The 27991-nt window shown below is 40.2% G+C and overlaps 1 long non-coding RNA gene across 4 annotated transcripts; it reads left to right on the forward strand.

Moving 5' to 3' along the window:
- The first annotated feature begins 10 nt into the window (after positions 1-10).
- LOC140168928 (uncharacterized) lies at positions 11-27991 on the forward strand. 4 transcript variants are annotated; one of them, XR_011861290.1, is made up of 6 exons: positions 11-312; positions 23612-23648; positions 23816-24037; positions 25332-25538; positions 25943-26098; positions 27659-27991. It is a non-coding gene; the product is annotated as an uncharacterized lncRNA (long non-coding RNA). The 4 variants fall into 4 exon arrangements; XR_011861291.1 differs by having other exon boundaries at positions 23819-24037; XR_011861288.1 differs by having other exon boundaries at positions 11-246.

Genomic DNA, 27991 nt, shown 5'->3' on the forward strand with positions numbered 1-27991 from the left:
CCTACGCAGCCAGTTTGGTAACACTCCCTGTGGAGGGAGCGTAACCAAACTGGCTTCGTAGATTTGCGATCGCTGGGCTGCCATCAGGCCAGACGCGGGGGCCAGACCTCAACCCGATTGAACACTTGTGGGACTAGCTTGATCGTGCTGTGCGTGCCAGAGAAGCCCATATGCAACCACATTGAATGACCTGCGACGAATTTTTGCTGAAGAATGGAATGCCATCACACAGTAACGTGTAACCAGGTCGGTGAGCAGCATGCGGAGAAGGTGCCTGACTATTGTGGCTGCCTGTTGTTTTTCCACACTGATGTTAGTGGCTAGCGTTGTTTGAGCACAGAATAATGGTCAATTCGGGCAAATTCTGTTTGAGACACCACTACATTCACAAGGCGTGTACTCAGCCATGAAAAATTTTATTGTTTCAATATTGCGTTTTAAAAACGTAAAAGTGTGGAGTTTTGAATACGTTTAGTAACGTTTTCATGTAACGTTTTCAAAACGCCATTATAACGTTAAAACATATCAGTTAGGTTACGAATGCATTTCAATATTACGTTTTAAAAACATAAAATGTGGCGTTTTTCAAGCGTTTTTGTAACGTTTTTAAAATGCCATTATAACGTTAAAAATTGTTAAAAACCGTTCCTAGGAGGGTTTGTGTTACCTTTGAGGAACAGCAATGTACGAACATGGAAGTTTGTTTAAATACATTTTTGTTAAGTATCGAAGAACAGTTTAACAATAATTCTTTACTACTTAAACGATGCGACGCAGTGGCGTATCCAGTTGGGGGGGGGGGGTGCAGGGGGCCGGTGCCCCCGCTCGTCTTGGCCGTCGGAACATGTAAGGCCGTCGGTAGACGGAAGGCGTTGGTGAAGAAAAAAATTTGGACTATTTTTTACCCTGGTTGACAAAAAAAAGGGGAGAATTTAACAAAAAATGATTAAAGATTGTGAATGAAATTGAATTTTACACAATCATTTTGTGTTTTTATGTTGGTACCGCCTATAATCCTTTTTTTTTTTTTCTCTTCAACTTATTTAAACCATGCAAAAAAATTTTGGGTCAAGAAATCACAACTTCCGTCGGCAAAAAATATTTCCGTCGGTACATTTGCAAGTTGTGCCCCCTCGGTTCCAAAATCCTGGCTACGCCACTGATGCGACGTTATGGTTACAAAAACTTACATCGGTACATGATCCGTATAATGTTTTGTGATTGGAGTCCAGACGCAACCTCTGTAGTATAACATGAAGCCGAGTGTTGTTATACGTCAGCCATGAACGATAAACTTACACCATTACCTAACGTATGACCACAACAGCTCCATGTTCCTATAGGTCATTATTAAGTTTCTTCTTACTGGCTGCAGGCTGCAACATCAAACATGTACATGTCTTCCCCGGGTGTCTACCTGTTTGGATTATGATAAAAGTAGTAGTAGGGAATTGCCGATTCTGGCTCATTTATTGTCATTTCCCGTGTAAATCGCCCCCAACCATCAAATACACAGTAAAATCACAGAAACCTGTGTAACTGCCGTGTAAATCGACTCAACCACCAAATACACAGTAAAATCACATAAACCTGTCTATTTCTGTGTAAATCGACTCAACCACCAAATTACACATAAAATCACAGAAATGCTGTGTAACTGCTGTGTACACAGGATTACACAGAAAAACATCCTTGCATTTTTAATTCACCCCAATCCAAATTACACGGAAAAATTCTCCTGCATTTCAACTTATCAAAAAAAAAAAATGCAGGGAAAAAATTTCCCCTGCATTTCAACTTATCAAAAAAAAAAATGCAGGGAAAAATTTCCCTGCATTTTTTAACCTCTTCATCAAAATCAAAAATTTTAATTTTTACTTTTAATATATTATTTTACAAAAGTTATTCACAAGACCAAATTTGTCTTGATAATTTTTCAACGCAATCATATCTTTTTTTTTTTCAATCGGTGGTTCATTCGTAACAAACTCAAGAGTCTTTTTCAAAACCTCGAACTCCTCTGTCCTTTCAGGAAAAATCCAAGGTGGTCTTAAACACAATCTCATCCTGTATCTATCCTTATACCACCCAATGTAACACATCAAAAGGTTGATTGCCTGGATTCTTACTTTGTTTCCGTTGTAACCGCTGACAGCAACAAACAGGTTTCCGAGACTAGTACCATTCCACATATAAAAATCTCCTTTGGACGAGTCTTCCAGTTGTTGGAATATTTCATCATCAGCGAGCTCAAAATAAATCGAATCAGCCATTTTTTATTTAAATAAAGATGATCGTAGCATTTTGGATTCTCACGAGCGCTCTTTTGGATTCTCCTGAGAGGAGAATCAGGATGGAAGCCAGACGCATGACAGAAATTTTAAAAGCCTACAACGATGCTAAAGATGCAGAATGAGTACAGAAATAAAAAAAAACCCTTGTGATTAATAATCACAAGAGGTTTTTTTGCCATAGTTTACCACACCCAGTTTAAAATGATTGTAGTCAAGTAGGCTGCTACAAATGCGGTGTATCCAGCAACCAAGGGATCCGGGTGATCCGGCTGAGTCCAAAATTCCTGCGGTTCTCTAGGTGCGTCGTCTTCGTATATACCTTCCTCTTTTACTAATCCGTCGTAGTCGTAGTAAAACGTAACCATTTCCTCGGGATCATTACCGTCAAAACCAGCTCAGCTTTTATATGTGTTTTTTCCTCGTCGTAGTACCATCTCCAAACGCCGTGTGGTTTTCCTTCATCATCCCACATTTCTTTCCGATACTCTCCATACGCTTTCAGGTTCTCAACCCAATTCTCATCCGTTGTATCAATTTTTTGGTTTCGGCGGACTGGGTAATAGACTCGGACCTGGCCTAGGTTCAGGTCCTGGAGGCGTTGGACTAGGCTTAGAACGTCTACTGATTTGGTTTCTTGATCACTCATCTTTTATTATTAAAAAAACTGAGCAATATTAGATTAATAAACCTTTTTTTTTTTTTTGTACAAAACGAACTTAAATTCTATCCTAGTAAAAAATAAAAAACCTCTTGTGATTAATAATCACAAGAGGTTTTTTTTGCCATAGTTTACCACATCCATTTCAAAATGGATGTAACACCGTAGGTTGCTACAAATGCAAAGTATCCAACACTCAAGGAGTCCATCACTTCCCAAGATTTCCACCATTTTGTTAGGTACATATCTATTTTCGTATTTTATTAATCCGTTTTCGTCAAAAACTGTTATCCACGAGGGATCATCGCCATCAAACGTCAACTCAGCCTTTATTTTTGTTTTTTCCTCGTCGTGGTACCATCTCCAAACACCGCATGGTTTTCCTTTATCATCCCACATTTCTTTTCGATACTCTCCGAACGCTTTTAGGTTCTTAACCAAGTTGTCATCCGTTAAATATGGAATATTGCCCATTTCTTTTTTATTTATACAAAACAAGTTTGATTTCTAATTTTTTTTTTATTTTCTACGGATTCAATGTACTTCGGAGACTCTCCAAAGCTTCTTTTTCCTCTTTCCAGTCCAGCCTGTTCTGCCTCTGTGCGAATTTCACGTTCTCTATCAGCCGTAAGTTCAATTAGATCCGCTCTGGTTCTGTGCTTGATTCCAGCCTTGTGACCTCTGTAGTTTTCCAACTCTCGCCGAATGTGGTGGAAGTCTTCGTTGCTGACCCGTCCGTCTTCGAGGGCTTTGGACACCAGATCATTTACCGTATTCAAACTGGACTCAGCCGTTCGTTTTACGCTTTCGTGCTTTTCCAATTTTTTCATGGTAGCCTTTCCAAGAGCTACGCATGCCGCGCTAACTAGACCACCAGCGATGGCGATTCCACCGAGTGGAATGCTCACGATCGCGCCAATTCCACTGGCCAGCGTCCCCACAGCCCCTGTTCCAGATCCGACCGCGATGAGCCCGGAAACTTGAGCCGTGTTGTAGAACATGTTCCACGCTGCCTTGTATTTTCTCCTCAATTTCTCCCTCTCGTTAACCTCGTTGTCCAAGAAATTCCTAATCTCTTCGATATTTTTTAGTCGGAATTCAACTCCTCGATCTTCGCTTTCCTGAGGAAGATCGGGATAAAGTGGCGGTGCGTTAGGTTTCTTCATGCTTATTTATTTATATCACAAAACTTCGTGCTCCGTAAAATTCGAGATGTGATTTTCAACGAAATGCTGTATGATTTCTTGCTTGGTTAAATTTTTTCGTAGAAGCTAAGTATTCCCAGTTGCTCAAAATTCATGTTGATTCCAAGGAGACTTACCAGGGCTTGAGTTCTGTAGACATCTGCTGAAACCCCGTTGATCCAAAAGCAAAGCTTATTTTCAACGTACTCGATCGAGACATGATGCATAATCGTAGTGTCCGTTTGAACGGATGTGGAAAAGAGGGTTTGCCGCGCGTTATTTAGCACTTTGAACGATATCGAGTCGTCGGTCCAAGTAATATTTAGGTACATGAAGAAATTCTGATTAGACTGAAACGTCAAAGAACAAGCGTTCGCTGGGGCGTTCGGCGGGTTCACTCCCGATTTTACCGAAAAAGAGAGGTTCCAAGGCTGAGCAATAAAATGTGGGTTGTTGAAGAAAATTTCTAAAGGTCTAGTGAGTCGCATGGGGGTCAAATCTTTTCCGGGATTCGGCAAATTCGTAAACCCAGCAGTGATGCCAATTTGCATAGGCCTAGCGTTGAAAGTGTTGTTCATTCCGTTTTTAATTTCGATCAACTTGTCTCTCTTCAAGTCGATGTTTTTTTGGCTCGGATGGAAACATAGTGCGTTCCGTCTTCGTTCATCCATACCATGAATCTCCCCAAAACATGCAAGCTGGTATCGTGCTCGTGTCCAATTTGCTGGTCTACGTACTCTTTCGTCACAGCGTCCTCGTTGTCCGTGGGAGTTCCGAGACCTGTGACTCTATTGCCGCTCATAGCGAGTTCGCCGGTCATCGAGTCGCCATCCTTCGAAACTTTTCTGTCGTTTAACCATGAGGTTAGGCTGGTCACGGAACCCATAGTAGCTGCATCTTGCGGCTCGGTTGGATTCATCAACCCAGTTATTTTTTTCCCTCCCATGTTAATCCTTCCGGTCATTCGCGCTCCAGTTTTTTTGACGTACGCGGAAAGATCCACATCTTCGCCATCTATTGACGTCGATTTTGTTTCGATCGTTGGTCCCCAGATAGACATTCTTTCTTTTATTTTATCGGATTTCAAATTCCAAATCCAGCGGTTGATCGTGATTATCGAGCTTTCTCGAAGAATTTTTCCATTCTACTTTGAAGTTGAAGTCGAGCTCGTGGATGGTTCCGTTTTGCAGTTTTTTGAAACTCGGCTTTTCGTAGGTCGAAACGAAGTATTCCCCGAACGCGGCGTTTGTGAGATCGATAGACCCAAGAACCTGGCCTCCCTGCAGAACGTCGTCGTTGTCTACGAGATTACCCGTGGTTGACAGCTGATTTAGGTACACGAGAATTCTTCGAGGTAAAAATTCTATCGCCCGATCTCCCGTGTATTCACCATCTGCTAGCCACCCTTCGTCGTCCAATCCGAACATTTCTCGAACGCGGTCCGGAAACCAAATCTGATACTGCTCGTGAATTCTCATGTTGAGTTTTCCATCGCGTTTGTCGACTTCGAATTCGAAACCGTCGATCTGGCTCGTGAATTCTTTCGCGAGCAGGTCAAAATTATACAGCCCCGGGCTTATTTTTATCGCTTCTTCAGGTCCCTGCCCTCCTTGAGTGTACCTCCATTCGAGTTCTTCTTCGACGTTGAACCAACCTACTCGACCCGAGATCCTTTTGATTCCAATTTTAAGTTTTCGCCGTTATTGTCTATACTTTGCAACGGGCGATAAGGTTTTCCTTTGCCGGTGCCGGTAATTGTGACAAACATTTTTCTTTTATCTTTCAATAAAATGAGAACCGGAGGAGTATTCGAACCGACGCACGGTTTCAGTCTTGTGAATCAAGAAATAAAAAAAAGAAAAAAAGGAACATTTTACGTAAGATTTCCCAGTTTGTGGCAAAAGTACAAACTTCCGAGAGTCACGGACAAAACCGTGTACGATGACTGGCTCTCCAACCAGATGCAATTCTGGCAAAACCAGCTGAACTTCGCGGTCTGGTGCGCCACGTCAGGATGCGGGGTGTCCAAAGAACTTCTCAGTCACAAAGATCCGATGATTCGATCCGTGTTCAGATTTCACGCATATTATCAGATCAGAAGAATTCTGTCGGAAATGTCCTGTCCACTACCCTCGGAGGAATCCTTCAATCCTCTGAACAACGGGATCGACACCTACGCTTACGAAAGAATTTGCAACGAATTTGGAGTGTCCACGAGAGCTAACTGGAGACAAAAGTTCGATCTTTCCAACGGAATGGGTAGTTACTTCTTCAACAAACAATTTTACGACTGGAAATTCGTGACCACCAAAAAATGGTCGAAGCTTACCAACGGAGGAAACTACAGTCAGTCGATGGACTGGAAAGTTCACTTTGATGCGGACAGCTTCGGAGGTGTGGACAATCAGACTGACAAGATTCTATACATTGAACAGCTGTTCGATCACGATCCGGATATAACCGACAGATCCATTCGGAAAGGAGATACCATGGCTGCCATCGGCAGTTTCGTAGCAGACACTTGGAACGAGGGTTTCACACGTGCGGGAGTTTCGAGAATCAACGACTCCATCAGGACTTACACGTGGGCAATTCTCGGATCCCAAGCTCAAGCCAGATCCGGCATCCTGCGTTCCGGCAAGGCGTTCGACGCTCAGAAACAATTTCTAGCAAACGTCGAGGATGCGATCAACTCGGTCGTGGATCTTCCGGACTCGATCGACAGATACCAGAGAACTCTTCAGTACGCTCAAAGCAAACTGGATTTTGTCGTGGGTCACGGACTTTACTTGCTTCCGAGCAATATGGAAATCCTCGTGGGATCCGTAAACGGATACAACAATTTTATCCAAATCGCTACGGATGACATGCAGATAGGGCTAAACTCAGACGTAAACACCGACTCTCGACCGAATGTTGGAGACAGTGCTCCTGAGGAAAGTCCGTTGTTTTTAGAGGAGGTTGAAAGTCCACCCTTGACTGAAAGGGTTGAAAGTCCACCCTTGACTGAAGAGCCTCTAATGCATGATGAGAAAAAGCTTTCTCTATTTTTGGCAGCCGCTGCAATTTTCTTATTTTTCTGGCAAACGGTTTAAAAAAATAAGTTGGATTAAAACTCGGTAACACACACAAAAAAGTCTTCTCACTAAATTCTAGTGAGAAGATTTTTTTTTACTTCTTTTTAACAAATTCCATAACTGTAGTGTACAACAAAATTCCAACACCCAAAGCTAATGTCCATATGTGATCAGCTAGAAATCCAGCAACAGACCCCGCAGCTTTGAGACAGAAATTCACAACAGCCCCGATGATCCCTGGAAGTGCGATCAAAGCTTTGTCTCCAAGTTTCAAAAGGAGATTGGCTATTTTCTTGAGCTGATCCTTAATCCAATCGGTCCAAGTTTTAGGCTTTGGTGGGGTTCGGGTCCTGGTGATGGTCCAGGTTCAGGACCTGGGTCTGGTTTAGGAGGACCTGGTTTTGGTTCTGGAGGCTTCGGCGTAATCGCTGAGACTGCGGATTTGGTGGCTAACAGAATACCCTCGACGACGGTTGCTATCGTTATTCCGATGGCTGTGAGCAGCGAAACTATGGTAACACCCTCTCGTCTAAAGAGTTCTCGAATCCGACTTCCCGTGGTAGCATCGCTGTCTATGAAACTTTCGATCGATCTTCGCAGACGCTGAAGCGAATTTCTGACCTTGGCATCTTGATCTGCGATGGCGTTGTCAAACTCTTTGATATCGCTTTCAAGCTCCCTAGCTCTTTCAGCATCTTCTTCGCTGACAGGTAGCAGAGGCTCTCCTTCATCACCTTCGTAAGTTGGGTTAGTAAAACTGACCGAACCGCGTCCTTTAGACTTTAATTCTTTTAGTTCAGTTTCCTTTTCATTCCTTCTTCGGACAAGGTGCTCATAGACATCAGACAGCTTCTTGAGTTGTCCTCGTTCGGTTAAAAATTTCGGATTTCTTCGTGATCTACAAGAGGATCATTTGGCAATTCATTGGCTAAACCTTCCATGTCTTGGTTTGTTTTTGAAGACCCTCCAAAACTCTTTTAGTGTTGTTTGGTCTACCAGCGGGTGTAGTGGTTAGGGTGATACATCTCTCGCGCTAGTTGACGCTTTTTCGGCACTTTCCTGCACTTGCGGCGTTAATCCTCGTTTGAAATCCTTGATTCCGAGACCTACTTTGACAAAATTGGTACCTCCTGGATCTTTGCCTTTGACTTGTTTAGCTATCGATTCTAGGGGTAAAATTCGCTCGAATTTTGTTTGGTTAACCAAACTTGTTTTTTCTGTAACTAACTTTGATTCTTCCGGTTTCATCTACCGCAAAAACCGCTTCAGTAGCAAAGGCCGTTCCTTGTTGCGTGTATCCTAAGCGTTTCACGTAATCCCGAAACTCATCCCTAGCCAGTTCCGCTTTTTGTCGATTCAATGTTTTGACGGTTCTCCTCAGGGAAGGACTGTCTTCACGAAGTTTTAATAGATCGAGTCGATCGTTGAGATCTTCGATGGAATTTCGACTCTTATCGGAAACGAAACTCACATCGGGATTTTCCCAACCGACGCTTCCTCGTCGTCTCTGACCCTCCGTTTGTATTTGCCCATCACCAAAATCAGTCTCAGCCGGTGTACCACCAACTGCTCCCGTGGTATCTCCGATCGTATCTTCGAATTCATCGAAGTCATCCATCTGAATGTCTTCTCGAGGATAAAAATCTGCCGTCTTTTGGTTTTTATTTTACGTATAAATAAAAGATGGCGACTGAATACGGATACAAATTGGACCCATACCGACAACTTCGCAAAGCGCGAGGAGTTAAAGGTGATAGACGTAGCATTCGGAATACGCACGTTCCGAGTACTATCGACCAAACCGGAATTCTCACGGTGAAATTTCCAGGTCTTGGAAAAGATGACGTAATATACCCTGGAACGAGTTTTCTTTGGTTCAAGATTGCTCTAAATTCCGCCTCTGGTGGAAATCAAGATCTTAACAGGACTATCGTAAATAATCTCGGAAGAGCGATAGTGTCAAAAATTGAGGTTAAATTGGAAGGACAGAGCATCTTCACTCTGAACGATGCTGATATATTCCTATGCTACCAAGATCTCTGGAAGACGAGCGAGGAAAGAGAGAACGCCGCTGATCAGGGCATCCAGTCTGCGGCAGGTCGAAAAATAAGAATCGACGCTGGTGACAAAGGTACAGATGCCAAGGATGTCGCCGAAGGAAAGTCCTTCGGCGACAACATGTTCTGCATCCCTCTGGACTTTGAGATGCTGAATTCTCATAATCCATATTTCCAGTACGAGATGAAGGACAGGCTGAGTTACGAGCTGACGTTCAACAATTACGGAAAAGTCGTGGTGTCCACGGATACAGCAGCCAGCTATTCCATCTCAGATATTACCCTTGAGTTTGATGTAGTCAATGATCCTGAGCTAGCGATGGATCTCAGGAACAAGGTGAATGGAAAAAGCGTCGTCATGTACGACAGAGTCATCAGACACAGCAAGGAGTCGCTGAACAAGTCAGACACCGTCTGGAATATCGCTCTAGCACCGCGAGCAAAGTCCATGAAAGGTATTCTGATTCTCTTCGTAGACCCAGCTGCGGATGGAGGAGGAGCCAATTACGCTCGAGATACCGAAAAGTTCTACAACCCAAAGATCAAGAAAGTTTCAACAACGCTCGACGGTATTCCAAATCAGCTGCACTCCTCTGGGATGCTGCCTCACCATCACTTCAAAGAAATTCAAAAGCACTTCGCGGATGGAAAATTCAGAACCGTTCCACACGTAATCAAGGAAGCGGGATTGGCTGATGTGAGGAGGCGAGATTATCTCACAACCAAGTATGGTCTCTGGTTGGACATGAGAACCACGGATGATGACACGTTGTATGGATCTGGTAGGAAAATTGAAGGAGCTAGTCAGAGTATTCAGATCGAGATCGAAAAAGAAGCCGAGACGGCAGGCGCGTTGAACGCTTACGTGTACTACATACAGGATGCACAGGTGAATATCGAAGCCGGAAGATTGCAGAGCGTGAAATACTAGAATAAAAGATGTTTCCAAAACACGCGCACTCGGCTATAATCTGCGGAGCCACCGGCTGTGGCAAGACTGAATTTGTTTTGGATTTACTCGAGAGGGAATACAAGAATTTCTTTGAATACATCATAATCGTTTGCCCTACCTGGACGCGCAACAAAGCGTACTTAAACAGATCCTGGTTTTTTAAGGACGTTGATGTCATTCCAATGGATCCTAACTGGTGTCCAAAGTCCGACGATTGGCTGAACGATTGTTTGAAATTTGGCTACAAAACTTATGGAATACAAGACGGACACACACTTTTCATTATCGACGACTGCAGCTCTGACAGATCATTAACCAAAAAGAAACAAATGCTTTCTCAGCTAGCATTCTCGGGAAGACACGATAATTGCTCCGTTTGGGTGCTTACACAAAAATATAACTCCATCGTTACCGATCTCAGAGAGCAGACAAAATGGACAGCCTTGTTTTACACAAAAGATCAAGATAGTTTTGGCGAGACTCTAAGGGAGAACGATATAATCCCAACTCTAGAAGAGAAGAAAGAGATAAAAAAAGCTAGCTAAACAAAAACATTCCAAACTAATTCTAATTACCGAGCAACCGACTGAGTACTGGTGGCAAAAATAATCTTAAGATAAAAAGCAAGATGACTGAAATTGAAGATATAGTTAACGAGGCGATGACCGTGGACGTTCTACCCACCCTGAGCGAAACGTCTACCATAGGCGGAATGTCTACCTTAGACGGTACGGCTACACGGGAGGAACCTGTGAGGGAGTCTGGCGAAACGGAACAGCTGCGGGAACGGTTGATCGGCGTAGCAGAGGCAGGAAAAAGCAAAGAGTATTTGGGAAAGACCATAACCTCCGCTGAGATCGATAGGCTTGATCAAAAGAGCCTGATGAGACTCTACGCCAGATACGAGGCTCACATGGGTGGGATAGTGACCAGGTCAATGAAAAAGCACTTCGTTACCACTTACGTAAATTTGGTCGGACTCTTCCTTCCAAAAAATTTGGCGATTACCGATCGCGATGCTCTGGAAGAGTCTCTGAACGAAGGACCCTTTATTGATTTAGCTTTAAACAAATGGACCTGTGGGCTGTATCATAGTTTTGGACATATGCTAGCTCCGTTGGAGGCTATTCTGTTAACTAGCAACGGTGTTAAAAAAGTTGACTTTCCACCAGAAGCGAAGTGCACAGTAGACGACTCCCCAAGTATTGATGTGATTGATTAACCCTTTGAATACTAACGGCGACTCGAGTCGCCGTTAGTTAAAAGTTTGCAAAACAGTTTTTAAGATATAACTTTTTTTATATTCTAAAAATGCCATTTATTTCTTCGGTTAGCGATTTGATCGATTTTTCTCCAGAAGAAAACCCTAGTTGGAGAAAGGGTGAATTTCCAAGTATCAAAGATGCCATTCGAGAGATTCTGAAGTGCAAAAAGATGAATAATTGCGAGGTTCCAAAAGACTTTCTCTTGACAGAATTTGTTTATCATTGTCTAGACGAAGAATATCATGGATTTCAAAACCTATCGCAAACGCGAGAGTTTCTATCGAACCCTGACTCCGATGACACCTCCTTACAAGCAAAAGAAACGCTCAACCTACACGAAGCCTGCCAAAATTTAATGAGTTTGAAAAATGATAGCAATTTTGGGTTTCTAGAAGAAAACTTGATTAGACAGACCAACAAAATTGTGAGGAAAAATCTTCCGTTAGAATTTGGTGAAACAAAGCCCGGAGAGTATAGTCAGGCTCGGAGGTTTACAACGTTTATGGGTCAGAGACACGAGTATCGCATGCCTGAAGATATGGAAATGGCGGTAATCAACATTGTTGATAGATTCAATAGTTTGTTTATTCAAAGCAGGGAAGATCCTGACGAGGAAAAAAGATTGTTGAATACCTTCAAAGCTTGCGCATATTTTGTAGCCGAAATGCTCGAACTGCATCCTTTTTCGGACGGAAACGGAAGAACCGTAAGGCTGATGGCAAGCTACATACTTTCTTCATTTTCACCGTTTCCGACTCCGCTTTACAACATTTTTAGCGAATCCAGCAAGGATGATTTTACAAGGGCCGTGATTTTAGGAAGAAGCGAATCGCCAGCTCTGTTGACTACCATGATGATCGAATGCAATCTTTTTTTCTGGAGACAACTCGTAAAGCAACAAAAACCCGCCTAGTATGGAAAGGGTTAAGATCCTGGAAACTAAAAAATTCAAGAGGAAGTATTTATTCCTCTTGAATTTTTTTTTGGTTGGATTCCTATGGTACTTGAACAAATTTGGACATATGCTAGACCCACTTGAGGCTGTACTGTTGACAGGCAATCACATTCAGAAAAACCCAGAAACCCCTTAGGAACTCCAACCCTTGGCTGGAAATCAATCAGAATCTCCACCACCAGCTAAACACTCTAGTGAAAATCTTAGTGCTAAATCAGATGTATGTCCGAGTGCAGAATAAATAAAAATTGATTTATGAAAAGCATAACAAAAAGAAAACCAAAACAATGACAACAATCACTACAACTACAGTTATGTCAACAGCAATTTGTGATCCAGCAAAGAATCCAAAAAGGGTTGTGGCTGGTAAAGCATTGGCTGCAAAGAATAAAGAACAGCTTGAATTATTAAGAGAGTTTGAAGCGCAAAAAAAAGTAAAGGAAAAAAATCCAAGACGAGTCGCAGCTGGAAAAATGGTTGCAGAACGAAGCGATGCATGAAGTTCAACAGGAGCATCCTGAGATTGAAACCCAAACCTATCCGGAGAAAAGAACCATAGAAACACAAACTTATCCGGAGATGAGATCCATAGAGACACAAACTGACTAAAAATTCTTATCATACTAAAATTGTATGATAAGAATTTTTTTTTGTAGACGATTCTACAGGTATCTATAGATGATTTCTACAGGTATCTATAGATGATTCTACAGGTATCTATAGATGATTTCTACAGGTATCTATAGATGATTTCTACAGGTATCTATAGATGATTCTACAGGTATCTATAGATGATTCTACAGGTATCTATAGATGATTTCTACAGGTATCTATAGATGATTCTACAGGTATCTATAGATGATTCTACAGGTATCTATAGATTTTTTCTAATAATAAAAGATGAGTGATCTAGAAACCAAATCAGTAGACATTCCGCCTAAGGTGGTCGTTCCAGCAGCGGACACGACGCCTCCGACAAAAGTGACGGCAGGAGTGAATCAAGCAAAAGTCAAAAACCCGAACCGGGTTGCCGCTGGAAAAGCATTAGCCGCAAGAAACAAAGAAAGGACAGCAAAAATGAAAGTCTTTGAAGCAATGCAAGCAACACCATCCAAAGATACACCTGAGACCATGCCTTCAGACGTGTCAAACTGGTTGTCAGGTCCAGTTCTTGTTGGAGGAGTGGTCGTCGTCGTTGGAGGATAGTGGCATATGGGTATTCTACCTTAAACGGTACGACTGAAAGCCCACCCACCGTGACCACAGTGGTCGAGCATCAACCAAAAGTCGAGCCTATCGAATTTTAGACACAAAAAAGAAGATGGCAGAAACCAATCCAAACGTAAAAATAATCGTAAACGGTGCGTATCACGCAACAACGATAAGCCTCGGTATATGGGCTAACTCGTTCGTTATGAAAAGTTCCTGAAATGGAAGCCGGCTAATCTCTCGCAGCTTGATGCGGAGGATATCGGAAAGTTGACTTTGAGTGTCTTTTCGGCTACGATGCTCAGAGATTGGCTCGTGAATCAAGGAATTCTTCCGGATCAAATTATGGCTTAGACATTCTGTCTATGGTAGGTAGGTATATTAAAAACCCTCTTAGCACTATCTGTGCTAAGAGGGTTTTTTTTTTGTGAAAATAAAGAGAAAATGGCGTCACTCGCATTCATGGTTGGTGGAGCCATGGTTAACGCTTTGGCATTTTCAGGGAGCAATTATCTGTTCAACTCTCTCAGTAGTTCGGAAGAACGCAAAAGACACGATCTCGCTCTCGAAAAACTTCAGCACGACCGAGATTCTTGGAATTTAGCGCGTCTTTCAAGAATAGATTACATCAACGATCAATTAAAAAACAGGGTCACGCGGAGAGAACCTTTTCGGACGTCGATGACGCGATGAGACAGTATTATAATTTAACGGGAATTTTGATGGATTCTTTTCCACCCGAACCACAACTTTATGATGGAGAGTATCTCGACGAAGATCAAACAAAATCGATCCAAAATGGGGAGTTAGCTTTGCTCGGACTGGGATTGCTCGGAACCGGTGTGGTCGCTATCAAATACTTTGGATAAAAGTATTTGGGTGGGAGCTGAGCCTCTAATCTCTGGAAAATCGTCGAGAGTTACGGGATAATTTCTTCGTTTGAGTAGGTAAAAAGAGTGTAGTGGATGTTAAAATTATTTCTCTTGGGTTTATTTTGTAGATAAATTTTCAGTATATTATCAAGATCGCATAACAAATTAGCTCGATCGTGCCAAAAATCGACAGGAGAATTGCCCGTAACTTTGTAATAAATCTTGTGAACGGCTTTTGGGTCTGATCTCAAGACTTTTAACAAGTCTTTTTTACTCGGAGGGGACTCGAACAATAATTTTTTTTTCGTTCAAATTCGTAACATTTCCTTGATAGATTTCGATGTATTCTTCAAACTGGTAGGTCTTGGTTTCGCAGTACTTTATCGATTGTCGAATTTGGTCGATGTTAACTCGGGGTGAGTTCTCGTTAAGAGACGCGTCATTTTCTAAACCACAATCATAACACACATCGTCTACTATGTATTCTGAGTTGCAATTTTTACATTTTGGCGGAACTCTTTGCTCCACTCGTGCGGGTTCTTTAAACAACTGAGTGAATTCGGTACCGTATAGGTTGCAAATCGGTTTTTTGTTCTGTTTTCGGAGGCGAGTTTTCTTTTTACACAATTTGCAAAAACAACGCTTATATTTACTCGTACACTTCATTTTTGTAACAATAAAAAATCTCCTTTAGACTGAATGTCTAAAGGAGATTTTTTGTTGTTATGGTAGACTGTACGACTAGTCTGAGTCTTCGTCATATTCCAACTCTTCACTACAAGGTCAAAACTGTGGTACATGTTCCCGGTTGTTTTGCTTTCTTTTTTGCCCGTGGGTCTAACAAGAGCTATTGATTCACCGAAGTCCAAGTCCAAGTTCTCTAGCCTTTTTGTTAGGGTAGAACAACTCCAAACTCGAGTGTCATCACTGAGAGTGATAACTCCGGATTTTCCAACCCTGGTTTCCATGATCTCAAAATTGGTAATTTTGTAAATTCCACCTTCTTCTAGTTCAACCCATTTCAAAATTGAGGAGCCTTTTTGCTCTTCTAACAATTGCTCAAATTCCACCTTCAGTATGCTTGATTGTTTTGCCATTTTGTTCGCTTTTTTTTTATTAATTAGGATTTTCTTAAACTGTTTTTATTTTCAAATCGAGGCTAAAAATAAAAGATGGCTGAAACTAAAATGTCTAAGGTTTACTACAGTCCGAGAGGGTATTGGAAGGGTGTTTCTGCGATAGACAAGCTGGCGAAAGAGGCTGGAGTGACGAAAAAAAAGCTAGAAATTTTTGAAAAAGCAGACTCAGTGGCAAATTTACCTACCACCTCCAAAGTACATTCCCAGAGCAAAATTTAACGTAAGTGTACCTAATGAAGTTCATCAAGCCGATTTGTTGTTTCGCCCTCTCGACAGAAAAAGTAAAGGAAAAAAGCTTTACAAGTACGCGTTGACTGTGGTGGATGTCGCGAGCAGATACAAGGAAGCTGAGCCTCTGAGCTCGAAGGAATCTGGGGAGGTGGCTAAGGCATTTGAAAAATTTACTCTCGAGTTTTAAAGTGGCCGAAGCTTCTGCAGGTCGATCCTGGAAGAGAATTCATGGGCAAAGTGAACGAAGTGATGAAAAAGCACAAGGTCGATATCAGAAGAGGGTTGCCTGGTCAACATAGAGCTCAGGCAATTGTTGAAAGATTCAACAGAACTTTGGCTGAAAGACTGTTTGGCCATCAGTACTCGCAGGAAATACTGATGGAAGCTCGTGGTCAGAAAAATGTGAGGTCTACCGAGTGGGTGGGTAGGCTTCCGGATGTGATCAGAGCTTTGAACAGCGAAGAGACTCGGCTGATAGGAATGAAACCGGTTGATGCTATCAAGAAGAAAAAGATTGAAACGATGTCTTCAGCTCCACAGAAGTTGAAAAATGAGATTAAAATTCCAGGTAACGTGAGATTAAGGTATTTGTACGCTCCCGGAGAGTTGGAGGGAGGTGAGAGAAGACGCGCAACCGATCCCATTTGGTCTCTGGAAACTTACACGGTTGATAGTATCGCGAGAACACCGGGTGATCCAATTTTGTATTATTTGAGTGAAGGTGCACCAAAAAGAGCGTTTGTTAGACAGGAGCTTATGATAGTACCCGAGGGTACACAGTTGCCACCCGACAGAGTTTTGAAGTAAAATTTCTTATTCAAGTTTTTCAACACAGTAACCGTGTGCATGTGTGTGAATTTTGTCCTTAAGTCTCTTTCGTTTGTCATCGTGCGGATCTAGGGCAACTTTGTTGACGGTTTCAGTGTACACCTCATGCTTGTAACTCCTAATCACATTCATCGTTCTCATCAGAGGTTTCTCATCGAAGAGACAACGCTTGTAGTCGTCGAAGGTAGTTTTTCTTTCAACGACTGCTTTTTTGACACCCTTACATCTCTTTTCCTCTTTTCCCTCATGCATTCTGTAAGAGTACAACTTTGCTCTGAGACCAACAAATTCGGTGATTTGCTTTCCTCCGGCTTCGTCTTTGAACATACCGGGAACTTTTTTGTTCTTTCCAGTCGGAATTTTCGACGGATGATCAGCTGGGTAGTTGGAGGTGTCAAAAAGCTTTTTCACATCACCCGAAATGTCAGTGTAAAAATCCTCAGTCTGAATTTCATAGGTCAACGAGTCGGTATCAGTCATACAGAGCTTTGCCCTTTCACCATAATTCCTCTTGATGTAATTGTAGTGGAAGTCGTACATCATTGTCTTTGAGATATCCAGGATGCTCATTCCAAGATAGATCGGCTTGTTGAAGTACAGTTTGATTTTCTTCATGTGAACAGCCACAAGATTTTCATCAAAGATTGTGCATCGCTGGTAGTTGGGTTTTGCGGCTAATTTGATGGCTTTGTGTTCCGAATTCACGAGATGGACATTATCGCGATTTCTGATGTTTTCCATAGTTTTGCCAAAAACCGAGTTATTCATCAACTTAAAAAAATCCTTTTCAAACTCCGAGTTTGCATTTTTGCGAAGCTCGGTATTCAGATCGATGTACTTTTTCATAAAGGGACTCTCATTAAATATGATTCCTCTGTGGATCTTGGTTAATTTGAGTCCAAGGTCTAGACATTGTTTCAAAGCCGTGTGGTGAATGACGTACTTTTCCTTATCTCCAAGATTTGGAATGAGTTTTTCCACCCTGTTTACGGTGACTCTCTCAGGAGCTAGGGGATAGTCGTTATGGAGGTCGTGTAGCTTCTTAGGGTATTCCAGATCCACTTCAAGAATGCATGGGATTTCATCCCAAGAGTCTAGCTGTTTCGGAGTCATCCACTCAAAATCTCCGGTTGGCAATGGTTGACTCATCGCCCAGCCATAAAGGTTATTATTGTCGAGGTATTGGATATACTTGGAGGGCTTGCTCGGATCGTAATCGGATCCCATGTATTTGTTATTTGCTTCTGAATATCTGGTTGATATCATGGAAACCCCACCTCTGATCCCTTTTTCGATCATCATAGCCATGTCATAATCCACAAGGAGTTCCAATTTTACACCCGTCGTTTTCAGCATGGCGTCGTAGGAAAGTCCAGGAACTGTGTAGTACCAACAAGGATCTAATTTGTAATTTTTCAAGCATACTTTCCTAAAACTCTCAAAACATCCGCTAGAAGAAGAACGTCCGACTTGAGATACAGATCGTGGTACTCCCTCATGGTTTTCATCTCGAAGGTATTCCAAACATTCTGTGCGTGCTGATAGTCCTCGTCGGAAATTTCCGATTCGTTGAGCTTGGAGTAAAACGCTTCTTTGGAAGGGAGACTAGTTTCCGTAGTTTCTCGAGAGAGTTGACGTGATCGTAAGGGTATACTCCTTTTCTCAAGAGAAGGTCTAACCTTTCATCTTTATAAGACTGCTGAAGATTTTTACAATTGTTCTTTCGCAACAAATGACAATAATCTTGATGCGTAAGACTCTTTCCAGTCCGTTTTCGATAAGCTTTCTTATAATCTTTGACGGTGTCAAACTTTCCTCCAACAAAGGTTTTGATAGCATCTTCATACCCTGTTAAATTTTCGACAAGTTTATCCAACCCAGCAGCCATGAATTTGAAACTATCGATAAATCTAAGATCACGCTTAACTTCCACTTCTTTTCCTTCCTTATTGGTAAATGTATCAACCAATATCTTCTTGGTGAATGAGATGTACTTCTCTTCGTTGGAAGGAATACAGTCGATCTCTCCCTCGGTCTTGCCAAGATTCTTGATGAACAGATGAGCGTCATATCCGGCTAGATTATGGAAAATCACGGGAAAGAACTTTGGTTTCCTATATTTCATATTGCAGATATTGTGGGCAGCTCCTCTGAATTTTCCAGTAAAGTGGCAGTGGTCTCTGACGTTGTAATTATCTTTATCATCGGGGGTCAGTGGATCCTTACAGATGTGGCAGTGGGTGGATTTTTCGAAGATCTCTCGCTCTTGCCCCCCGAAGATCATTTCCTTTTGGAACTTGAATTCTTGATAGATCTCTTTGATGTTTTGCTCTAGAGTTTCCACAAAAATCTGAGCCACATCTTGGTCCTCGGATTCCTTGGTGAAGATCACTGGTTCTTGAGTGTACACCGAGTCATCGAAACACTTGATATAATAGCAAAAGCCCGATGGTTCGTGCTTCTGATACTTTTTGGTGTAGGAGTCTTTGAGGTTTGGTTGACAAGTTTGAATCGGTTTTGTAAAAGATTCAAAGTCGGCGTACACGACAAAGGGGACGTTCTGAGACTTGAAATGATGTTTAAAATACTGAGATGAATCCTTCTCTGGATCCGGCATTTCAATTTTCACGGTTTCATTATTTTGACATAGCTCTTTATGTTTCACCAATTTTTGTTTGGAGATGTAGGACGTGAGACATCGCATACAATAATATCTAGCATGACCATTTTTACTCTCTCGTGACGACATTAGTCTGCTCATACTCTTGATGACGCAGTAATGTTGGGTGTCATAGCCATCCTTATTTTTGCCCGAAATTAAAAGAAGATTAACTTCATGTTTTCGATTGCTAGCACCTTCTCTCAGCGGGTAGACTTCATTTTTGTACAACCTCTCGGATGATTTTTTTCGGGCGTATCCCAAGACATTGACGGAAATCGTAGGATTGTTCCTTTCAAACTTGACAATTTCTGATGTAGGAGTTGGAAATGTGATACCATCCCAGTTGTATTCGTCGGCTTGTGCTATAAGCTTTTTGCTTATTCTTTCAGCATTTTTGTCAACTGGATTAAGAGCTCGAGCGACAGCGTACTTGAAGCATTGGTTGTCCTCATTTTTGGGATTGATGATCGCTTTCTTTTTGGCTAAATCTTTTGGAAGCGGAATGTATGACGAACCACTCATCGGTTTATACTTCACGGTATGAATCTCCAGAGCTACGATGGACTTGAATACCCATCCGCTTCCACTGTTTTGAAATGTCGCAATGTTTTCCAAAATTCTTTCAGACCACCTTTTGTATAATTCATCAAGATCAGTTGCCTCCAGATTAACATCCGTTGTGGAGGTAAATGCGGCTTCTTTGATGATAAGTTCTCCCGTTTGGAGATTCGTCTTTTCCATCATGCAGCGAAAAACTAGCACAACCTTTGTTTGACGATTGTTGGTTAAAAGGTTCACAACAGGTTGTTTAGTTGCTGCTAAAAAGGTTCTTGGTTCATAACGTGATCTTCCACCAATTTTGTATTGAGTAGTAAATCGATTGAGAGCAGATTCGGTTTCTTGAATTTCAAAAGGTTTTTCTTTCTGCTTGTACAGTTGTTTAATTTTTCGTTGAAAGGTGGTTGAGGTGTGTCCAAAAAGGACCAGTCTTGCGGTTGTGGTCTTTGTTGCGCTTGTGGTTGTGTTGATGGCATGTACGGCGTTGGTTGAAGGATAGGCGTATCGATATTTTGTATCGGAGCATCCAGCGGATCTAAGACATAGTTTTCTTGAAGAATTTTTATCAGATCGGTTTTGCGGGTGTGTCTCCAATCTCCTTGCAGGCCAGCATTTTTCGCAATGGCTCGTAGATCCTTTACCGTATATTCCCTCTTGATTTTTTTTAAAACGCTCCCATTCAGCGACCGATGAAAATTTTAGTATTCTTTTCATCTTCTTTTATTATATACAATTTTTTTATTTTCTTAAATAGATTTTTTATTTTTCAAAAAAAAAATCCTCGTAATATCAAAATTATCGCGAGGATTTCATTTTTTCGTAATATTTTTTTGAAGCCATACAATACTTCTCTCTATTCTTCCGGTAATAAGTCGAACTATATTTTTTACCCTTATTTGTCGGAATTCCCAACTCTTTACATAGACCGACATTGTAACGATTCTGCAATGTTACGGGTTTGTAAAATTTGTTGGAATTTTTTTGACTGAGTTGAACCCACTGGTTGTTGTAAAATACGAACAGACGGTTATTTTCTACTTTCGATTCGAGAGTTATTTCTTTTTAACGTTGTAATGATTTTTGAATGATTCCATTTTTTTATTATATTTATTTTTTCTAAATATTTTTTTCTTAAATGAATAAATATTTTTTTAAGTAGGGATCAAAGTGGTGCACCCCTACTGAAGTATTGGCTTGAGGAGGAGTTTTTTTTTTTTGTGTGTAAATTTTTGGGAATCGAGGTGGGAGTGTTTTTTTTACACGGAGAAATGAGGGGAGGTTTAAGATTCTGGTGAATTGGTGGATAAAAAAATCACAGAAGTTAGACAGGTTTCTGTGATTTTACTGTGATTTGAAGAGTGGAGGTTTACACAGAAATAGACAGGTTTCTGTGATTTTATGTGTAATTTGGTGGTTGAGTCGATTTACACAGAAATAGACAGGTTTCTGTGATTTTACTGTGTATTTGGTGGTTGAGTCGATTTACACGGCAGTTACACAGGTTTCTGTGATTTTACTGTGTATTTGATGGTTGGGGGCGATTTACACGGGAAATGACAATAAATGAGCCAGAATCGGCAATTCCCTACTACTAAAGTCTAAAATATACTTTAACTTACCCGAAAATGTCACTTATTTGGATAATATTACAGTATCCGATTGCAACAGGTAGGCTATAAGTCAGCTCTGAGTCATGAAAGTGTAATGCAGAAACAAAACAAAAAACCTACAACGATATATTCCAAAAGAACATTTGGTCCCCGAACTTGGTCAAAGATTTACCACACTGAAAGGCTGATGATGTATAGGCCTACACACAGACAAAGTCATTATCCATAATAATCCTGCCTCAGAGCGACGAGTTGATAACAAAGTAGTCGATAGATGGAGGATTTTGTTCTGCGCAGTTCGATTTATTCCAATAAGCTAAACGCATTTGAATGACAAATGGTCGAGTTTCAAAAGTGACAAATGTAGGTATTTCAACCTTCAAGGCGATGTCTGCTACCTTTTGTTACTGTTTCAATAAAGCCTGACGGATGAACACTCAATCCGCTATGTTTAATATCTGCGTACTTCGAGGGAAAAGTGCATGCCAATTTTGTCACTTTTGAATTTTTTTTTTCAAATTGCTATAAGTTATGAAAATAAAATTGTATCGTACTAAACTGAAATAGGGTATCATAAATTCTCATCTATCGGCAACTTTATTTTGTAATTTAATTTTAGTGTCTTTACGAAGCCCAATTGCAATGGCGTAAATCCTATGTGCTCTAAGGGGCACCCAGGCCAGGATACCCATTTTGAAAGGAAAGAAGTGGAAACCTTTACCCGACATGCACTGAATTAGTGTTCATTTGGATGCTATCCTTAAACACAACATTTTCGCATTTTAACATGAATTTGTCATTTAAAAGACAGTTTAACACAGAAATTCACCTTGATTACATAAAATAAGTGATATTTATGCACTTTACATTTTCGCGCGGCCCATCAAACGCGCTATTGTTTTAGGAAGAGCGGGCATTTTATAATCTTAATTGTCCTCGGGTGCCAAAACCCCTAGCTACGTCAATATATAGCTAGTGATGAATCTTCAAAAGTAAAGACATTGTAGAAGATGAAAACATAAGATGAAGTTCATTGAAACATAAAATAAATTTGATCTGAAACATCATTTGTATAAGTTATTCGGTAGGTCTATGCGGTTTTCAATACCAATGTTGATTTGCTCTGCACCATGCACACCCATTTGTGTTTCGTAATAAATATGCTAATTTTTCCTTCTTTATGTCGTCTCATGAAAAATAATGGACAATGCTGACCTTTTGACCATTCCTCCATTATGGTATTGATTTTTCCATTTTGTTATATAGGCGGTATATGTATTTTATATTTTTGTCTCTCATTGATTATGAAAATAAACGTAAAATTAATTAAATTGCTATTGAATTGAACTGTGTCAATGCTCTTAGTACCTGTTCATTTTACTTTTCAAGTTCATTAATATATCATAATAAATACTTTCAAATGATAACTTGCATGTGTTTCACAATCATCAACATGATCAATCATAGAAAAAAAAAATTGAGCCAAACATTTTTGTTCCCTCCCCTCATCTGCTCCACACCTGCCCCGTAAATAATAGTGTGGTGCCACTAGTGGAAAAGGGGTGATGCAAATATTTCTGCCATGCCGTATACTTTGCACAAAAAGGAGAGATACCACATCGACATATGGCATAGCACATCATGTGGCATGCCTTGTATTCTTATGCTGGTTTATACTTTCTGATGCTTGCCGCTGAGCGGCGTGACGCTCAATCGTGCCACTTTTACTTTTCAGCAAACTGAGCGGTATATCACTAAATGGCAGTGGCTTGACTATGAAAGCCAATGTTGCCGCCTACGTCAGAGTTGCGTTGCTCCCGAGTTGATTTGAATTAAACTCTTAGCGATCTGCCACGGTGGAGTGATCGATATATCGGCTTGCCGCTGATCACCGCTTTCGGGTGCGACTGCGCAGTAACACAATATCTAAGCGTCAAAGCGGCAAGAAGCAGGAAAGTATGAAACTAACATTTCGTATTAATGAGATGCAAATTATTACGGAAGTTGCAGGTTTATTAATTATTCTGACCAAAAATATTATTTCTTTATATTTATTAAAGCATTATTTCTGTATGAAGGCGTAAGCGGCAAATATTGGTGAGTTATTATCATTATCGTCATTGTCATTATTATAAATAGATAAATAAATATTATTTGTAAATATTTATACTATTTTTATATATTATTTTTATCTGACATACCAAAAGTTAAAAACAGACCTTGTCTAATGATCTATTTGGACCATATTTATGTTTTTATCATAGCAGAAACGATATACATCATGATACTCCATCAAACATTCCTGATCATTACGAAGATATGCATAGTACATTGTATTGCAAATCCAGAGGCCATTATGAGTGAGACTGATGAACAGCAATGTGAGGCAACTTGCAAAGAATGCTTCGCTAATCAGGATTCAATGAAACGGATGGGATGCTTGGAGAAATGCATTGCAGAGGGGGTAGACCATTTCACTTGTTCTGGTAATCTAACTGTTTATAAATTATAGAAATAATTCTGGAATACCCTGAGCACAAGTATAACCCTAACCCTTATCCGAACCTACCCTTTTTATAACCCTAATCCTAATTATAACCCAAACACTAATCCTAACCCCTAACACTAAAACACAGGGTGCGCAGGATACCAGAATTATACCAAATTGTAACATTTGTTAAGATATTTGAATAAAGAGCCCCAATACTAAAATGAGTCCCAAATGTTAAACATCACACCATATTTTCACCGATCTTCTACACATTAATTTGCATGTTTTGTTTGCCAATGCTATTAATATAATTTCCATTAGAGACCTTTCTAACATCTTGTGCAGGAAGACTTGAATAGCACAACCTACCCCGGATAAGGTAGGGTTGTTAAATTTGGTAAAGTATCATTAAAATGAGCACTTAATGGTGTCATACAATTACATAGCAGCGTTTGGAATTTTATAGCGTTTTAGTGAAACAGTGGTCAACCACAAGGGAAAAACTTCAGTGTCTGGTTTTGATTATGAATGGGACGATCTAGAACAAACTTCAGCTTATAAGATAAGGAGCCATTACTTACTGAATTGCTACCCAGTAGGTTATCGTAAGTGTAAAATAGCATTTTACCAAATGAAAATCGAATTTGTATAGCGCCAGTGTAAGACAAACACAAACACGTTTTAAAAACGTTTTAAATAAGTTATATTTTGGCTTTTGGTTTAGGTAAAAACGTTTTAATAATATTAAAATGTCGGGTTATATAAAGGTCATTAAAACGTTTTAAAACGTTTTGTATGAAAACACACCACAGCAATAGGTTTTTAAAAAAAGTGAAAAGACATTAATTCGAAAGCCAATTTTTTTAAGTACGTTTTTTTAGATCACAGTCAGCTATAGTATTGTGGTATTATCTTTGGGAGCTATATTTTGGCTGTGCCAAGAGTGTGAAGTTTTTAATGCCAATCATCGGGGTAAAACAAGTCGTCCAACATATTGCGCCGAAATCATGGGAGTGCCGAAATCGGCAGATTGATTTCGACAAGAAACCCCGGGCTTTCGGCAGCTCCGAAATCACAGGATTGCCACCCCAACCCTAACTTTATCAATAACCCTAACCCTTACCATAAGTATAACCCTAACCCTACCCTAGCCTAAACCCTAATCCTAACTCAAACGCTGCCACAATCTCTGGATTTAGGCATCCTGTGATTTCCATGCGTTAGTTACAACTATTTGAAACGCTGGGTAACAATGTAATGTTTGTTTGCATATTTGATTCATTCCAAAGGGGACCAATCGTTCCTTAGTGCAGTATCCACACCTACTCCAGTGCTGCAATCCGAGATTGAGGAATTCTACGAAAGAAGATCCGATTTGTTTTCGGCAAAAGACGTGGCAGGTGTAGTAGCTACATTTAATGATAAAATAACGGATGAGGATATCGTGTGCACCGTGTGTATCATTGACGAGCAGATGCCTGTTATTGGACGTGAGGGTAAATGTAATTACCTTAGTACCTATACCTACAATACCATTTACCTACCTATACACTACCTAACTAATCGGCTAACTATTATGATAATTAAATACGTAAAACGGAGTGACTACTAGCTATTTGACTTATTAGGTATTTGACTAATTAAGGGGTGAAATCAAAACTCGACCGGTTCCGCCCGGTTCCTTCTGGTTCCCATTGCTTAGAACAATAGCAACAGGACGGAACCGGATGGAACCGGCATTTAACTGCCGGTCGAGTTTTGATTTCATACCTAATCTAAATACGCGCCAGTAAGTTGCTGTAGTAAATATACCTAAATTAACTGACTCGACTAATTTAATATAAATAAAATATATAATATAATCTAACTCAAACACTAATTATTCTATTTATTCTATTAGAAAGGGCTCAACAACTGAGAGACTTCTTTATTGCAAATCCGACCTTGATCGTACGAATTTTGATCCCGTTTTCTATGGTGAGGAATACGGAATCATCTGGGTCAACGGTATTCAGACTTGGTATGATAAGCAGGACCAGAAGGTCTCATCATATAGGTGAGCAGGCCGGGCGGTTGTTGTAACAACTAAGACCCGCACGATACACTGAATACCATAAAACCTCGTCTACAAGCGTATAGAATACATTTTATGAAACCTAAATTAATTCAGGCCCCATCCATCGACAAAATTATATCATTATGGAGTTTGAGCAAACAAATTACCAATACAAGCATACACAAACGAACAAGTACTAATGTAAGACCCATCTATTGGTCCACCACCAACACCAAACCTGCACCTGTTCATATGAAATTCCTGAATTTTCTACTGGAAAATTCTTTCTCTCAACTTGTCACCAAAATAACCTGACCTCGGTCAAGGACATCCAAACACATACCAATATATATTGTATTGGTATATTTAAGGTTGTTTCGTATCAATTTAGCTTTCACCAGAAACACTTTAATTCACTGCTTGTAGACGAGGTTTTACGGTTAGGGAAACAACAACATAACTGCTTAGTGTATAATGTGGATACATGCTGGAAGTCGATAAGTGCAAATAGCTGCCCTCCTCTCATTTGGCAATTTACATATGGTATTTTGTACTCATCTAAATTGCAGCTATTTCGTCTTACCCAGTTCTTGCACTAAGCAGTCACAGAAATGGGTAAGTGCAAATAGCTGCCCTGTGAACATTTGGCAATTTACACATAGTAAATTGTACTCATCTAACACATCACAGCTATTTCACTTATAATTATTTTGTTGTCCCCCACTTCTCTACAGACACAGTGTCGGTAGGTCGAACATGGTGCTGTTTTCGCAGGCCAAACCGGCATAGAATTTCCGATATTAGTGTTTTAAATTGGTATTCCTTTATGCAGTAACAACTGATTTAGAATCAAGTTATCCAATATGCAATAACATGAAACATTACTTACTCCATTGAATAAGTTCACCAGGTTTGTTGATTAAATAAACAAAACGACATTTTTGTGTGACAAAACCAAGTGAATTTTTACTCACTACAATATTTCGTCCTTCACTTCGGAGGACTTCATCAGGTATGACTGATATCATTTATCTACTATTATCAGAAGGACATTCCTCGTATGTCTGATGTGCTCTAATTAATGTTTACAAAATACTGTGCAAACGTTGGTATTCGACCCCTTAAATCTAAGCCGGTAATTATTTATAGGTTAATGAACGCGTATTACTTGTTGGGAGAGAAATGAGACAAAATAATGCACGCGCGCTGATGTTGATGCGTCTAATGCACGTGCCCCGAAGTAAAACAAACACATGATTTTCCTATTTTTATAACGAATTATCACTAAACATGTTGGAAAATAGAAACAAATGTAAATGCATCAACCCGGCCGAAAAATGAATCAATCATACGCGACGCGAACACGCGAGAAACACTGCGCGTAGTACGCGGAGTGCACAATATACACAATCAAGGCATGTTTTGGATTTTTCTAACGCTTGGTCTGATTGGTTATTGCTATCAAAGAGTGTAGGAAATTAATTTAATTGGTGTTTCATGACTTATTATACTTAAAAATATCGTACGAATTGTTTTGTATTTATGCATTATTTTTTACAGATTTATGTCTCTCTTCAAGCACATCAACGGGGAGCTTCAGGAATTCTCGACGGTTCTATTTCAGTAAAATGTATCATTTAAGATTAAAGATAAACAGTGACGTAATAATAATAATAATAATACTAATAATAATAATAATAATAATAATAACACTAATAATAATAATAATAATAATGTTAATAATAATAATAATAATAATAATAATAATAATAATAACAACACTAATAATAATAATAATAATAATGAAAAGGCCGGCAACATTTACATGTCCAGATATTGCTCTTCTGGTACATGGTACCACCATTTTACGTGACTCTCCTAACCACGGCACAC

The sequence above is a fragment of the Amphiura filiformis genome, chromosome 14 (assembly GCF_039555335.1).
Source record: "Amphiura filiformis chromosome 14, Afil_fr2py, whole genome shotgun sequence".
Lineage (NCBI taxonomy): Eukaryota > Metazoa > Echinodermata > Ophiuroidea > Amphilepidida > Amphiuridae > Amphiura > Amphiura filiformis.